The 19,305-nt window shown below is 33.3% G+C and overlaps 1 pseudogene; it reads right to left on the reverse strand.

The window, feature by feature from the left end:
• Positions 1–7,178: 7,178 nt before the first annotated feature.
• On the reverse strand, positions 7,179–19,070 carry LOC107841523 (annotated as a pseudogene).
• Between the last annotated feature and the right edge of the window lie 235 nt (positions 19,071–19,305).

The following is a 19,305-nucleotide window of genomic DNA, read 5'->3' on the forward strand; positions in this document are numbered from 1 at the left end:
GTCTCAGGATCTTGTCAAGAAATTTCAATATAATATCGATGTCGTGCCAGATCGTACTACACATGCCAACATGAGGAAAAAGATCACTGAAAATTTTCGAGAATATGTTGTTAGATGGAGGGAGCAAGCTGCTAGAGTTAAGCCATCAATAAAGTAGTCTGAGATGATTGATATTTTTCTTCAGGAACAGGAACCTGACTACTTTCATTATTTGCTTTCCACTATTGGAAATACGTTCTTCGAGGTCATTAAGATTGGCAAAATAGTAAAAAATGAAATTAAGTCTAGTAAATTATAAGTCAAGCTTCTTTGAAAACAACTGCGCAGGCAATTTAAAATGGTTTAGGAAGTTTCGAAGAAAAGAAAAGAAAAGAGGATGTGGCTACTTTTGTGTCAGGAGTGTGACAAAGTTCGAGAGGTATGGGTCAGCCATACGCACAATCTCAATCCTAAATCTATGTTCAAGACTCATATCACCATCCAAGATACTATGTTCCTCTCTAAAATCCATTATATCCCATTCCATCCCCTCAGTGTCCTATTTATAATGCACAACCATATGCCCAAGATCTTTTTTATCCGCAATGGCGTGCACCAACTCCTCAGAATCATCTTTCAACTCCATAAACATACCCAAGCCCCTCTAGATTCGATTTCGCTCCAAGCCAAATAATTAAAAGAGGTAGAAACTAAGGGATAGTTTTACACCAATTGGAGAATCATATAATAGCTTATTCTTGAAATTAAGACAAAAGGACATAATCACTCCTCTTCTTGGGCCCACCCCTGACCCACATTCAAGAAATTTTGATCCTAATATACGATGTGTGTATCATTCTGGTGTGCAGGATCATAGTACTGAATATTGTCATGTTTTGAAAAAAGAAATAGAAAGAATGACTCAAGATAAATTGATTATGGTGTAGGACATTGACAGTGGTGAAGGCTCTAGTCATGCTGATCTACAAACTGACTAAGATGTAAAGCTTAACAATTGAGAAATCACTTCTCTAGGGGTGTGCATCGGTCGGTTCGGTTCGATTTTACGTGTTATTAGTTCGGTTTATCAATTTTCGATTTTTAAATATGTAAAACCAATAACCAACCAATAAGATATTTTCTTATCGGTTTTGGTCCTTAACGGTTCGATTTTCAGTTTAACCAATAAGAAAATACTTATAAAATAGAAATAATAACAACTAACATAAAAAAATAAAATCTTAATTACCGCCAAAACCTACGCAATGCATTTTAGTTTACAAGAATCTTCAAACTTGAACCGAATGTTAGTTAGGAAAAAAATTAAATCTTATTGTTGGAAGTTATAAATGCTTCAAGCTTTTTATTACGATAATAGCCGAACTTTTATTGTGCCTTTGCTGCCCTGAATAGGTTAATACTTTGTGAATCACTGAATTATGAATTAATAGTGCATATAATCTATATACATACACATATATCTCTCTCTATATAGAGAGAGAGATATAGATAGATAGATAGATAGATAGATAAAGAGAGAGAGAGAGAGAGATATTTAAATATATAACATAAATAGGGATAAAACAATAACTTAGTGTATTCTTATTGGGTTATCGGTTTGACCGATAACCTAATAAGCTAAAACCGATACCAAACAGTTTACCTAATAAAATTTTTTATAAAACCAATAAAAAACCGTTAACCCAATAACCCAATACTAATAACCCAATAATATTTTTATCGGTTCGGTTTATCAATCGGTTTGGTTTTTGCAAAGCCCTACACTTCTCGCCTTACTAGGAAGGATTTGTGGTTTATTTTATTTTTCTTTCTATTATTGGAATTATTTAAGGATTGTTGTTCGGAGTCTATCTTGTCTTGTTTCTTTGTCATTTATGATGAAACTCTGTCGTATTTTCTTTCAAAAAAATGTAGTGTCCCTTTTTACCTTTTATTTTTAATGTATATTATTCATTTAGCTCCTTTAAACATTACATTTTATGTTGGATTCTAGTGATATGATATGCATGCTGAATTTTCATCAAATCCTAAAATCTAATCTTGAAACACTTGATCAAGAAGATGGAGTTGAAAGAAAAAACATATAAGAAAATAAGTAAAGTATTGAGATGTTTGGTGATCAAGTTAAAGCCTCACTTAAAAAGATTAAGGCAATCACTTTGCGAATAGAAAACAAATAACTTGGTTATCAATGAGAAGGTCCATTTCAAGTACTTCAAATGGAATAATAAGAGGTTATAGAGTCTTCATTTTCAGGAGAAGCAAAAGGAAATTAGCTTAAAAAACACATGAGTCCTTTAATGGGAAAATGTGAATACAATTGGACCTTTCTGTTTGATAAGTGCACAAGAAGTAGTGACATACATACTCAGTCAAGGTCAATGTTGAAAAAAAATGTGTATGATCGTTATGTTCACTCTCAGACTGCATGTTAAGTACTTGCATTTTTAAGGATTGATATGACGAAGGCATTTCATTCTGCTATCCAAATATTGTGTCATCCTTTGTTATCCCTTTTGAGCTTTAGTTTTATTTTATTTTATACCCCTCTTTTGGAATCAAAATAGAGTTTGAAAAATTAAAAAGAGGGTGTCAAGAAAAATAGAGTTAAAAAAATGTCAAGAAAAAATGGAGTCAAAAAAAATGTCAAGAAGAACATAGAGTCATAAAAAATGTCAAAAAAAATGGAGTTGGAAAAAGTCCCCAAAAGAGAAGAATCAAAGAAAAGAAAAACAAGAGAGCCAAAGTTCGATTAAAAAAAAGCAAAAAGCAAAAGAATGACTTGCCTGAACTACATTTGACCTGATTCTTGCTACAACAAGATACGTAGGTAGACCTACTCTGGGGTTTGGTCCAACCAATTAAAAATTCAAGTTACCCAGTATGAAAAAAAAATCCTTAAGAGTCGATTCCAAAAGTTATATACTTCACCCAGTGTTGTGTAAATTTTTTAGCCTCATGTCGCCCTTTCTTTCTAACCCTATCCAAAAGCCAAGTTACAACCAAAGAAAGACCTTCAGATTAATCTTTTAGAATGTCAAGGATAAACATGTTATGGGTGCATGCTGTATCATATTTTGGGCATCGTTTTTGTTAAAAAAATATAATAATAAAAGAATGAGAGAGTCTTATTGGTGAAAACACTCTTGGACACTATAAGGCGACATTGAATTGTGAGAACAATAAAAAATGAGAGAGTCGTATTGGTGAAAATCCTCATGGGCATCATAAGGCGACAGTGAGTTGAAAAAGAAATAAAAATGGTAGCGGCTCGTTAGTGAAAACCCATTGAGGTGCCACTAGCTTAAGGAAGATTGTAATCCAGAGCGAACAAGTTCAAGAATGGCTTCATTTCAAATTCAATGAGTGAGAAAAAGTTGATAGTAATTAGTTTGGGTAGATCGGGTTGTTTAATTCAGAATGCATGTCATAATCACTAGAATCAGTTGCCATACCCAGATAAGTTTTTCTTTTTGAAGTTTTTGAAAAAAAGAGATGTCTGTTGTCTTTTTCTTATTTTTATTTTTTTTTTTATTTTTATTTTTATTTTTATTTTTATTTTTATTTTTATTTTTATTTTTGATTTTTGTGTCTTAATGGTCAAAAGAAAAATCACTATCATTATCTTTCGCATATTTTTGAGTCAAATTTATGTCAAGATAAGTGAGGAAGGACTTCAAAACTTCCTATCAACTCTCTCAGTTGCACAAAGCAAGACAAAGGGCCAATGCCTAAAGATAACATGTTTTAAAATAAAGTAAGGTACTCAAGAATGCTTGTTATCTGGCTGTTTTTGGACTTATAGGAATATAAATGGTGTATTAGAAGTTAAATCCAGAGGCATTATGCAAGGAAAATGTGATTTGAGTCAAATACTTTCAGTAGCCAGAATTTGGGGTCAATAGCACAACAAGTCAACAATACATATCAATGATTTTCAATGTAGCTGAGCATCACAAGTGTAAAAATGGTCGCCTCGATATAAAAATTCCACAAATCAACCACCGTGTTTTTAAATTAAAAGTTTTTTTATACGAAACAGAAACACATGTTACCTTCAAATCAAGGGCTTCAAAGCCTAAATATCAGAAGATACAATTCCTCACTTTTGCAGATGTAAGAGGCAATATTGCTACACATGTTTGATAATCACAATCATGGTAAAAACTCATCATCCAATACCTCTAGGAGACACACTTCCTTGTCTGGGTATTTCAGGTTTCGTTTATTAGGTGACGTACTTCCTAACTTGAACTTTCACTCCTAGAAGATGCACTTTCTAGTTGAGTCATTTTATTTACCTAGGAGTCGCACTTCCTTGTCTGGGTATTACAGATTTTATTTGTTAGGTAATGCACTTTCTAACTTGAATCATTAATCCTAGAATACGCACTTTCTAGTTGGGTCATTTTATTTAACCCCTAGGAGATGCACTTTCTTGTCTGGGTATTTCAGATTTTATTTGTTAGGTAACGCATTTCCTAACTTGAATCATTACTCTTAGAAGACGCACTTTCTAGTCAAGTTATTTTATATAACCTCTAGGAGATGCACTTTCTTGTCTAGGTAATTTAAGTTCCATGTGTTAGGTGACACACTTCCTAACTTGAACCTTCACTCCTAGAAGACGCACTTTCTAGTTGAGTCATTTTATTTAACCCCTAGGAGACACACTTCCTTGTCTAGGTATTTCAGATTTCATTTGTTAGGTGACTCACTTTCTAACTTGAACCTTCACTCTTAGAATACGCACTTTCTAGTTGGGTCATTTTATTTAACTCCTAGGAGATGCACTTCCTTGTCTGTGTATTTCAAATTTTATTTGTTAGGTAACCCATTTCCTAACTTGAACCATTACTCCTGAAGATGCACTTTCTAGTAACCCATAAGAGACGCACTTCCTTATCTGGGTATTTTTCAGGTTTTATGTGTTAGGTAACGCACTTCCTAACTTGAACATTACTCCTACAAGAAACACTTTCTAGTTGAGTCATTTCATTTTACTCTTAGGAGACGCACTTTCTAATTTTGGTTATTATTTTTACTCTCAAGAGACGCAGTTCTTTATCAAGGCCTTGATTCACCCTTTTTGCTATACTTTTCAAAAGTTACGATCTGGTGATACTCACAAATTTTCCTAGGACAAACTGAGGCCAAAAAAAATATGTTGTATGAGAATTTACTTTCTATTCAGGACCCTCCTGAAGAATGAGAATTTATTTTATATTCAGGACCCTCCTGAAGAATGAAAATTTATTTTATGCTCAGGACCCTCCTGAAGAATGAGAATTTGTTTTAGTTCAAGATCCTCCTGAAGAATGAAAATTTATTTTATGCTCAGGACCCTCCTGAAGAATGGAAATTCATTTATGCTCACGATCCTCCTGAAGAATTGAAATTTATTTTTGCTCAGGACCCTTATAAAAAATAAAAATTTATTTTATGCTCAGGACCCTTTTAAAAAATGGGATGTTATTTTTTTATTTCACTATTTACTTTGAGTTTAGGAACCCCCCTGAAGAACAGGGTGAACATTATCGGTAGCAAGTCAGGAGCCCACCTGAAGAATAAGGTGAACATTATCGGTGGCAAGTCAAGAGCCCGCCTGAAGAATAGAGTGAATATTATTAGTTGCAAGTCAGGATCCCCTCTGAAGAATAGGGTGAACATTATCATTTGCAAGTTCAGGAGTCCGCCTGAATAATAGAGTGAATATTATTAGTTGCAAGTCAGGATCCCTTCTGAAGAATAGGGTGAACATTATCATTTGCAAGTTCAGGAGTCCGCCGGAAGAATAGGGTGAAGATTTTCAAGTCCAAGTCAGAAGAAAGTCTGAAAAATATATCAATTGTCAAGCTCCTCTCCAATGCCAAGAATCAACATGGAGTAACATTTCACGTTTCAAGTTCAATTCAAAATAACGACTATCTCATCACTTGAGAAGTCATGAAGATTCAAGTCAAGATTCTAGAAAGTTGCATATATAGGATTTTTCACTTGTATCTTCATTTTCTATTTTGTTTTTCATTTGGATGTAAAAGCAGAAGTCGCGAATCGAAAACTCGACGGAACCTCACTCCATCTCTAACTCATCATCCTACCATTTTATCCCTTTGTACTACACGTGACCTGATTCCCTTATAACCTGGAATATGTAGGTTGTCCAAAATCATGACTCGATCACATTTTCTTTATCTACCTTTTTGAATAATTGGAGGGTCAAAAATTATCTCTTTGTCTACTTCTTTGTATGAAAACTATTTGAGATTTCACACAAAAAAGGGCAAAATGTAGACACGTGATTTTTTATCTTCCCTGAATTTTAACCTATTTTTCGGTATTAAATATTTATAGTTTTGTCCGATATTTGTTTTAGTTCTTATATCATTTTTAATAAGTTTTTGTTGAAAATAAATAAAAAATAATAAATACAGTTACATTTTTGAGATATTTTTATTTTTATTTGTATTTTATCTTTGTTTTTTAAATAATACAAGAAATTTAAAAATATATTTTTCTCTTAATTTTAATAAATAGGCTAGTAATTTTTATTATTCTGTTAATTATATTTATTTTAGGTTATTACAAACTTTTATTATATTTTCTTAAATATAAAAAAATATAATTAGTAAATATTATCATTATTATTTAATTATTTATTTTAAATTAATTAAAAAAAGTGGATGATTATCCTAAATAAAACTACCCTCCCACACCCCTTTGTCAGATAACTTCCCACATCCCCATTTTAAGGGGGAACTTCCCCAACCTCCCCAGAGATTCTACGAACTTAAACTACATCAGATAACTAAAAAAAAAAAGAGAAAAAAATCAGATTAAAAAAAAAAGAGTGTGAAGTTGAAGTGCTAAGATTCCACTTGAAGTTTTTAGTGATGACGTTCGAGTTTCTGCTTTAATTCATCAACAGGTTCTTATTCGATTTCATATCATTTAAGTAATGAATTGTACTATAGAAAAACATGAATGAAAATATTCAAATGGTTTCATGCAGTATTTAGTTCGTATAATTGTATGATTACATGAATTTCGATTATTGTATGTTGTATGATTAAATTACCAAATATTTACATATTTGTCGATAGATATGTTAGGAATATGGATTTGGTGTGTTAATACTGTTAAGTTAAAAAAAAAGTAAAAACAGAGGAAAAGAAAATTCACTCATAGTCCACAATCTGCAAAACACACAGAACACATCTTAATTCTCACATGTTCCATTTTCCATTCAACAATATATACACAATTTACACACAATAATTTTTATACAGACCACACAAACATACACAGTGAACGGAGAAAAAATTTGATCGAAATGGGAATAGGGACTCTGGTGGGGTTGATGGTATCTTTTTCAAATTTGAATTGAACTGAATTCAATGGAGAAGAATATTTGTTGATAAAATTTAAAAGGATAAAAATAATAAGAAGAAGAAAAATGTCAGAAGATTGTGGAATCAGAAGAAACTCAACACCATCGCCATTTTCCCCCAGTCGCGATCAAATTTCGTCCCTCACTGGACCCTCAAAACTAGAGACCTACCGGAAACCAACATCCACCGGCTAAATTATCCCAATTTAATCTGAAATCACTTCGAAAACAGCAATCAAATGGTCTAAAATTCACTCGCCAGAGAACTAATTTTGGTCCTGGTCAAACCATCACCGGAAAACAGCGAACTACCATCGGAAATGACATCTCCACCAGCCACTACTGCCGTCTCCCTCTATTCCTCTTTTTCCAGCATCCAACAGCCACAAGTGGCTGGTTTCAGCTGCTGGAACCAATCGGCGCCACCCTTTTTTAATTTCTTTCCATCACTGTCCGTCGGATAACCAACAGATCTGGCTGTGTCCTAATTTTTCCAACAATATTTTGTTTTTCTGTGATTTTGGTTGATTAACTGAGAAATATGAAATAGTAGTTTTATATTATTTTTATTGTATTATTTTTATTATTTATTTATTTATTTATTCTTTGTCATTAATAAATTGTGATAGTTATTTTTATTATATTAATTAATAGCCTTAAATGAATTTTACTCAAGTTTATTTTTAAGGTTAGGTAACACTTCGAGTAGGTAAGGTTCTTAAACGTTCGGCAGGTATAAAATAATTATTTGTTATCTTAAAACCGCCTCAATTGAATGTTGCTTGATTTTATTGATAAGGTTAAGTAGCATTTCGAACAGATAGATTGTTACGAGTTTATAATAAACTAATCAACATCTCTAACGCTAGGCAAATTTTAGGCGCATTTAAAATTTTATCTCAATAAAGACTGCGGCGTGCGCATCTTTCTGAGACATTTAAAATTCAAAGATGCAATAATGCACTTTGACAATATCTTTTTAAAATTAACTTTTATCAATCTATTTAATATAAGATAATAAGTTTTAGTATAATAAAATAAGCGAATTTAGGCTTTAACATAATTTATCAAAATAATTAATTTAAGTATAAGTTGATAAAAGCGACTGTGCTTGAACAACGGGACTCGAGGGGTGCCTTATACCTTCCCCTCGGTCAATAGAATTCCTTATTCCGTCTTCTATTTTTGCAGACCAACAAAGAGTCATTTTCTTTTGATTAGGGATTTAATAAGGTGACTTGGAACATCATAACTCAATTCCAAGTGGCGACTTTACAAATAAAACAATCCCTACTCAATATCGTCACTTTAATTGAAAAACTCTTCGACCTTCGGGTGAAAAAGGGGGTATGACAAAGAGTATTTAATATGTATAAAAATATGTAATGAATAAAATATTTTTCATATTGAGCACTAGAAATGAAAAAAATTGATAAAGCATGCTCCTTCTTTTAATAGAACTTATATGATTCTAGATTAGTTAAGGCTTAAGAACGACTATTAAATATTGGATGAAAATTAAAAGATATTCTTAGAGTCATCAATATGGATTAGGTTCGTTGGGCTGACTCATCTCAATTTGTAATTTAACAAGGCTAGATTGTAATTTTTACGGCTCATTTAAGATCAGGACTTTTTAACCCGACCCAAATAAGCTCGTTAGCCTGTGAGGCTTGAGCAATATGGGATGGGCTAGCCCGTTGGTCAGACAAAAAATAATTAAAAATTCGAATAAAGTACTAAGAATAATAAAAGGAGTCCAAACTCAAAGTCTGTTTAGACCATCATACATATTTAAATATCAATTATGTTTATAAAATATATAAATAATTAAACTATAAATATTAAATTTTTTAATAAATTAGACATGCTTGATGAAGATGATGTGGAGGTATTGAACACGCCATAAGTGTCTTGAGAGTTTTTTTTTCTGAGGAGTTCATTTTCAATTTTAGTGGATTAAATATTGACATTTTTTGTGTTTTATTGTGATCCATTGAAACAAAATTAGGTTAATATTGCTATTTAGCTAGTTATATTATTACTCACTAATTGTTTAGTTTGTTTGTCAACATCTCTATTTGATTTGAATTTGGTAACTGGTATCATGTCAAAAGTTATTTAATTTCTTAGATTATTAGAAATTTTTTTTTTTGTAAATTTGAGACTTGATTAACAAGTAGTAACTTCATGTAATATTATATTGTAAATATTTACGTAATTAATATTTTAAAATTAAAATTAAATTTATAAAGATAATATATTTTAAAAAGTGGGTTGACCCGTGGAGGCTCGCAACCCACAGATTTCTGGTCTATCATCTTAATGGACAAGCCTGACTTGGCCCATCAAACTCCAAAACTCGTGCGGGTTAGTCCGGATGAATTGAGCCAGTCCGCATTGACAACTCTAGATATACCCTCTCTGTTTCGTATTAGTTGGCCCCTAAGGACTTAACACACTCATTAAAAAATCAATAATTAGAGATGCATTTTACATATTTACCCATGTATGCCTTTTAAAGTGCAATAATCAATACAATGATTAAACATTAAAATTTTGTACATACTACTCCATCTCATGCATTACATTTAAAACATTGAGTATTTATAATTGAATTGTTAATAATCATTTAATTTTGATTTTGAGAATTGAGATCATTTATGCATCATTCAATAATTTTAAAAACTGTGGAAGTATTTAGTATTTCTATCAAGGGTAAAATAGAAATATATATATAAAATATTCTTAATTTTAAAACGTAGACAACTAAATTGAAATATATATTTTCAAAAAGAAGGTGCAAAATGGAGGAAATATTTTTTTAGAAAATAAAGAATGTTGTACTAATATTTAAAAATTGTGTAGCTTAAGATAGTTGTAGTGGAAAAAAAAGGAAATGAGGTGGGGCCAATGAATAATAACACTGTCATATACTTTTTGCTAAGTAAATAGAGCTACTGCGAAAGATGTGAAATGATGAGTTAAATATGCCAACATATTTAAAAAGATACAAATTTATGCCATTGATTTGAAAAGTGACAAAAATAGACTTTGTGCACAAAATAAGTGCACAATGTCCTTTTTTCCATTTTGACGCCGTTAAAATAGGATAGTTGCACTAAATAAGTGCAATATCCATTTTTTATGGATAGTGCACTATCAATTTTTTAATATAAAATTACACTTATTTTGTGTCTTTTCTGTATTTTGCACAAATTTTACGGTGCAATAAATATTTGGAATTGATATACGTCCATATGCATGTGTAGCCATTTTATTTACTACTATATATAAGTGAAGGTTAGGGTGACTAAAATTACTGAAATACCCTTGGTAGTAGTAACACAGTAATTGTATAATAATAATAATAATAATAATAATAATAATAATAATAGTAATAGTAAAAAAATTTGAATATATAAGTAAAGGTTTGGTAGTACCACAAAAGACAAATTAGTAGTTTTGTCGTCATTTTTATGGTACAATAAAATGGTTATACATGCATATTGCTTTTTTCTTATATTTATTAGTTTTGTCCTCATATATTATTTTAATAATATTTTTATTTAGATCTTTATAATTAAATTATACATCTTAGTAATTTTTTATAAATATCTTTTTGTTCCTTATTAAATAACTACAAGAATATTTTAGTAATTTTATGGTGCAATAAATATTTCAAAATTGATATATGTCCATATGCATGTGTAATCATTTTATTTACTACTATATATAAGTGAAGGTTGGGATGACTAAAATTACCGAAATATCATTGGTAGTAGTTATAAATTAATTGTAATAATAATATTATTATAATAATAATAGTAATAGTAATAGTAAAAAAATATATATATAAATAAAAGTTTGGTAGTACCACAAAAGACAAATTAGTAGTACCCCAAACCTTTACTTATATATAATAGGAAAAAAGATATAATGGACAAAAGAAGTGCAAGATATCAAATAATTGATAGTGCACTTTTTTAGTGCATGATCCAATTTTTCATGAATAGTGCACTAAAAAAATGCACTAAACTATAAAAAAAAAGGGAATAATGCATAAAAGAAGTGCAATATATAAAAAATAATTGATAGTGCACTATTCATAAAAAAAATGGATAGTGCACTTATTTAGTGTTAAACCAGTTAACGAGGTCGGGCTGGATCAATCCGGAATCGGCCCGTCACTTTTAACCGGGTTATGGGCCGGTCCGATTCTGGGCCAGGTTTAACGGGTCGGTCTGGTTCCAGGCCCAATAGTAAATTTTCAAGAAACAACCCGAGACCTTTCCATTACACGTAACCCGATCCAACCCGGGTAAACCCGATCAAAACCGGTCAAAACCCAAAAAAGAAAATTAAAAGCTTTTTTCCTCCAATATATACTATATATACCCACCTATATACATTTTAAATACGTTAAACAATATATATACACTATATATATAGTATATACTAAATTAGAATTTAAAGAACATATACACATATACAGAATTACACATGTAATTATGTATACGACTATACGTTAGTTAAATATATATACTACTTTAAATAAAATATATACTACAAGATATATACTACAATATATATACTAATTTATAAAACATATACACAAGTATACCTTAAATATATACTACTTTAGACTTTAAAGTCTATAGAAAATATATACACATATATACGTACCATTCAATATATGTACTACTTTAAATAACACATATACTACAATATATATACTACAATACATACACACACTATATATATAGTTATATACTACTTTATAAAACATATACACATGTATACGTTAAATATATACTACTTTAGAATCTATATAAAATATGTACACATATATATGTACCATTCAATATATGTACTACTTTAAAAAAATATACACTACAAGATATATACAACAATATATATACTAATTTATAAAATATATACACATGTATGCGTTAAATATATACTACTTTAGAGTCTATAGAAAATATATACACATATATACGTACCATTCAATATATGCACTACTTTAAATAAAACATATACTACAAGATATATACTACAATATATATACTAATGTATAAAACATATACACATGCAAAATATATATACACATATATACGTACTATTCAATATATGTACTACTTTAAATAAAACACATACTACAAGATATATACTACAATATATATACTAATTTATAAAACATATACATATGTATACTGTCACGATCCAAATATTCATGAGTGGCACCCACGCTAATCTTCCTGTGGGAGAACCATCTAAACCGAACCTTTACCCAAGTACTTAGTCAACATTAAGATGATGATATCATAAAATCAACATAATACTAATAATTTAGGACTAATCGTTATTAATGCGGAAGTCAAATAAACTACTTACTAAAATCCCCAAGACCCTAAAGTCATCGTACAAGAACTACTAACAAATCATGTCTGAAGAAATCTTCACATAAAGTAAATAACGAATGTTTCATTGCCCGAAAGATAGACAATAACAAATAAGATGACCCGTGGCAGCCTGAAAACGGAGTGCTCACCCTTCGCATCAAGATCTGCTATCAACTCTAGAGATGAGGTCGTGTTTGAGCCTCTGAAAAACTTTCTGCACTCAACAAAAGAAGTGTACAGGGTGGTATCAGTACAAATCACTATGTACTGGTAGGCATCATAGGTCAACTCAACTTAATAGGATGTACACAACAAAATTAGAAACACAAGTAGACAGGCATCATCAAATAATAAATTCTCATTGAATCAATAATACAGCAATAACAGGTCAACAGTACTCACAAACAAGCCACATAACTATCAAGAGTATCCATCATACGGTAAACATCCATAGAATCGGCACAAGTATGTACACACATGCTATGGGACTTATTTTTGCCCAAATAGTCATGACCTGTAGGGAACAATCTATGCTCATATACCATACCGGCGTGGTATCCGATCCAATATAAATATAAACGTACCGGCGTGATACCCGATTCAACATAAATATAAACGTACCAGCGCGGTGCCTAATCCAATATAAATATAAACGTACCGGCTTGGTACCCGATCCAACATAATGTAAACGTACCGGCGTGGTACCCGATCCAACATAAATGCAAACGTAACGGCGTGGTACCCGATCCAACATAAATATAAACAAGTATTATCAATATCAATTTACACAGCCTCACAGCATACAACACAATGTACCAAGTTTACAAGTACACTGAAAGTCATAAGATAATTCCATCAAGTCAATTTTCAATAAACATTTATACACGAATCAACAACCCAAACATTAACAATTTCAAGCATGTCCGAATACCAATTCATAAGTATCCAATTTAGGAGCATACACACAATTAAGTCGAGTCTAAACTCCAATTAAACCATAACCTACCTTTATCGAAGAATCCAAATGCAAGCTAACTTGCGAGGGTCGTTCCCTTTCGTAAAGTCTCCGAACGATCAATATCTATTCAAAATATAATCTCCATAAGAATACAAATCTAACGACACCCATACCGTTATATTTATTTTGACTTGAAAATATAGTCAAATTATAATTTCTATATCTATTTTAGTATCCTATACACAATATAACCATATAATCACCTACTGTTACCAACGTTAGTGTCAAAATTTAACAATAATAATTTTAAATCCCCAAAAGTCTGCAATTACAACCATTAATAATATTAATTTACGCCCACAGTATCTATTGCTAACTCCACCAATTATAAATCAAACCCCTGAACACTTTTACAATAGATTATTACCTATCCCACGATTTTCATGGCTTTAAATAGGACAAAACTCATTCATGACCCTTGACCAGCCAACCTTTAGTCCATCTTTTGTCAATTACAATACACCTGCCAAATTTTGCCAATTGTATTTACACATATATATTTTGGTACATTCACTTTTACACACAGTTGACCACTGTTTACACCACTCATCCCTCTATTCATTTCCCACAACTTAATCTGTGCAAGAAAACTTAATCTATCATTCTTGCATGGCACACAACTAACAACATAAATAATTGATAAGGAAAATCTCGTGCTAACCTGATACCGAAGCCTCTACCACCATGGAAAGAACAAAAAGGGGAAAATAATGATGCAACTATTCTGTACCTCCTTACCCTAACTATCTGATGTTCTTATTATTAATATACGATAAATCCTTTCACTTAAATTCACTTTTGTAGTGGCCACATAAGTAAGTAAATTATAGTTTGGATCCACTAAGTAACTAATTAACTTAATTATTTAAAATACCCAAAACTTAAATAAATTCTCAAGATTTATTCAGAATGACATAGAAATGCATTAAATATATACATTAACTAAAAGTACATTCCGAACATATTGAAATTACTACGACACTAAACCGAGGTTGTCTCGATCAAAGATTGATCACGATTGGGTTTAACTTTATTAAAACTCAATAATTCAACTAATGACTTCAATAACCCCGAACACCTCAAGAATTGATGCTACTTCTCCCGTGAGTCATAATCTACATATACAAACTATGGAGAGTGCTAAAAATAGAGAAGATGAGAAAATTCCACAAACAACCAAGAGGGTCGTTACATCAGATACCAATTAAACAATCGTTCGTCCCCGAACGGAATACATAAAACAAGAAGAGAAGACAAGGAATTACCTGCATCCGTAAAAAGATGTGGATACTTGCTACGCATGTTTGCTTCAGTCTCCCAAGTTACCTCCTCAATAGAATGATTCTTACTGGACCTTCACAGACGCAATCTCCCTAGTCCTTAACTTATGGACATCTCTATCAAAAATAGAAATAGGTTCTTCTTCATAAGAGTGGTTTTAATCTAATAAGACCGAATCCCAACGAATTATGTAGTTACTATCACCATGAAACTTCTTTAGCATAGATAGAAACATAGGGTGAACTCCCGATAAACTCGGAGGCAATGCTAATCTATAGGCCACCAGCCCCACACACTGAAGAATATCAAATGGTCCAATATATCTAGGATTGAGCTTACCTCGCTTCCCAAATCGCATATACCCTTTATAGGTGATACCTTGAGCAACACTTGCTCACCCTCCATAAAGTGCATATCTTTAACTTTGCAATCTGCATGCTCTTTTTGTCTGCTTTGAGCCGCTGTAAGCTTCTCTTGAATGAACCTAACCTTCTTCAATGAGTCTCTCAATAAATCAGTACCCTACGGTCTCGCCTCAAAAGTATCAAGCCACCCAATGAGAGATCTACACCTCCTTTCATACAATGCCTCAAATGGAGCCATACTGATACTGGAATGATAACTGTTATTATATGCAAACTCAGTCAAAGGTAGGAACTGATCCCAATGACCTCCAAAATCCATCACACATGCATGGAGCATATCCTCCAACACCTTAATCGTTCGCTCGGACTGCCCATCGATTTGAGGGTGAAAAGTTATACTAAGGTCCAACCTTGTGCCCAACTCCTCATGCAATTTCTTCCAAAAGGTAGAGGTAAATTGAGTACCCCAATATGAGATAATAGAAATGAGGACCCCATGCAATCGAACAATCTCCTTAAGATATATCTTGGCCAACTTTTTTGCATTATAAGTCACCTGAATTGGAATGAAATGTGCAGACTTCGTCAATCTACCACAATAACCCATATAGAATCATACTTCCCCAAGGTCTTGGGAAGACCCACAATAAAATCCATAGTTATCCCCTCCCATTTCCATTCAGGAATTGGCATCCGCTGAAGAGTACCACTAGGTTTCTGATGCACGTACTTTGTCTGCTGACAACTCTGACATTTAGCAACACAATCAACTATGTCACGCATCATTCGACCCCACCAGTAATGCTGCCTCAAATAATGGTACATCTTGGTTACACCAGGATATATAGAATACTTCAAACAATGAGCCTTATCTAGAATAGTAGGAATTAAATCATCAACATAAAGTACACAAACTTGCCCCTTAATCTGCAACACGCTATCTCCGTCCAGAATAGCCTCCTTGGCCTCACCCTGCAAAACCGTATCACGAATTTTGCTCAACTTACCATCCTCAAGTTGTTTAGCCTTGATTTAATCAGGAAATATGGACGTTGCCTCAATGTTGGCTAGAATTCCTCCTCTCTCAGTTACCTTAAGTCGAACAAACTTATTAGCCAGAGTCTAAATATCTCTAGCCAGCGGACACCTGTTAGCATTCAAATAAGCCAAACTACCCATACTTTGTGACTTTCTGCTCAATGCATCAGTGACCACATTAGCCTTTCTCGGATGGTAGAGAATGGTGACATCATAATTTTTAAGCAACTCCATCCATCTACGCTGTCTCAAATTCAAATCCCTCTAAGTGAACACATACTGTAAACTGCGGTGATGAGTGAACACTTCATAACGAGTCGAATACAGGTAGTGCCTCTATATCTTAAGAGCAAAAACTACAACAGCTAACTCCAAATCATGAGTGGGATAATTCTTATCATTAGGCTTCAATTACCTCGAAGCATAAGCAATAACACTTCTTTCCTGCATCAACACAACACCAACCAGAATGTGAGACATCATAATAAATAATGAAATATAAATAATGAAATCCTTACCTTCTATCGGCAAGGCAAGAATAGGAGCGGTAGTCAACAAGGTCTTGAGCTTTTGAAAGCTCTTCTCATACTCATCAAACCAAATAAAAGGTACATCTTTCTGAGTCAACCGCGTCATATGAGTAGCAATAGAAGCAAACTCCTTCACGAACCTGCGGTAATAACTTGCTAAGCCAACAAAGCTACGAACCTCCATCACTAAAGAAGGCCTAGCCCAATTCTTAGCCGCTTTAATCTTCTGTGGGTCTACCATCACTCCTTTCTTCGAAACCACATGCCCCATAAAGGATATGAAAGCCAACCAGAACTCATACTTAGAAAACTTTGAATAAAGTTTTTTCTCTTTTAACAAACCCAAAACAATCCTTAAGTGATTCTCATGCTCCTTCTTACTCTTAAAGTAAACCAGAATATCATCAATAAAGATAATCACGAAAGAATCCAAGTAGGGTTTAAATACCCATTCACCAAACTCAAAAAAGAAGTTGGGGCATTAGTCAGCCCAAAAAACATCACAAGAAACTCATAGTGCCAATACCTGGTTTGAAAAGTCGTCTTAGGAATATCGTCAGGTCGAATCTTGAGCTGATGATACCTATACCGCAAATCAATATTAGAGAATATGGATGCACTTTACAACTGGTCAAATAAATCAACTATACGGGGCAAAGGATACTTGTTATGGATCGTGACTTTGTTCAACTGCCCGTAATCTATACACATACGAAGACTACCATCCTTCTTTACAAACAAGATAGGAGCACCCCACGGAGAGGCACTCAGATGAATAAAACCCTTACTCAACAAATCCTGCAACTGAGCCTTTAGCTCCTTCAACTCAGCTGGAGCCATCCTATAGGGAGGAATAGAAATAGGATAAATACCTGGCTCTAGATCAATACAGAAGTCAATTTCACAGTCTGGCAGCATACCAAGCAAATCTGTAGGAAAAACCTCTTGGAACTCACACACCACAGGAACTGACTCAATAGATGGGACCTCTGCGGAAGTGTCCCCAAGATGTGCTAGGAAAGCCAAACAACCTCTCCCAATTAACTTCTTTGCACGTAGAAAGGAAATAAGTTTCATTGGAGTAGGACTATAATCACCCTCCCACACAAGTCTATCCATTCACGGAATAGCCACAGTCACTGTCATAGCATGACAATCTAATATAGCATGATATGGGGACAACCAACTCATACCTAAAATTATATCAAAATCTACCATGTCTAGAATCACTAAATCTGCCTAAGTTTGATACCCTATAAAAATAACAAAACAAGAACGATAAACTCTATCAATAACAATAGAATCACCAATAGAAGTAGACACGTAAATCAAAAAATCAAGCAAATCACACACCATGTCCAATCCCATAGCAAAATTAGCAGACACGTATGAAAAAGTAGAGCCAAGATTAAATAATATGATGGTCATCTGGTCACAGATAAGAATAGTACCTGTAATAACAACGTCTGATGCCTCTGCCTCAGGCATGCCTGGAAAAGCATAGATATGGGACCTACCACCAGTCTGCACGTCACCCCTGCCAAGCTGAGAACCACCTCAATGGGGCTGACTACCACCCCTACCTGCCTGATGACCCCCACGATCACCCTGTGGACTACCTCTACCATTACCACCATCTCTCTTACCTATCGAAATGAGAACTCCAAGAGTCTGCTGCTAGCTAGACTGACCAAACTGCCTTGCATTATGAGAAAACCTCCTAACGTGACCCACTTCACCACACTCATAACATGTACGGTCCAAGGTAGGACATTGAGTTGGTGAAGATGAAGCAAGGTAACCACCAGAGTATAAAAATGGCTGGCTAGCGACTGACGGACCACCCACAGATACCGGCCTCACTGACTGAATGAGGCGGGTAGGGTATTCCTGAGAACTCTGACCCCTAGAATAAGAACCACTGAAACTGCCTCCTCTGCGGAACTTCTTTTTTGATGCCCTAGCATAACCCTCTTGCCTTACGCCCTCCATCTTCTTGACAAAATTAACCATCTTCTGGAAAGACCTACCTGAAGATGTCATTTAAAGAGTAGAAATTTGGAGATCGGTGTTCAACCTCTTCACAAAAAAACAAATTCTCTCCTCCTCCGTTTTCAGCAAGTGAGATACATACCGAGATAGAGAATAAAATTTGGCCTCATAGGCCCCAACTGAAATATTTCCCTGCTTAAGATTAGCAAACACATCTCTCTTTCTATCTCTTATAGTACGAGGCACGTACTTTACTAGAAACACTGAGTAAAATTATGTCCAAGTC

The sequence above is a fragment of the Capsicum annuum genome, chromosome 9 (assembly GCF_002878395.1).
Source record: "Capsicum annuum cultivar UCD-10X-F1 chromosome 9, UCD10Xv1.1, whole genome shotgun sequence".
NCBI classification, from domain to species: Eukaryota; Viridiplantae; Streptophyta; class Magnoliopsida; order Solanales; family Solanaceae; genus Capsicum; species Capsicum annuum.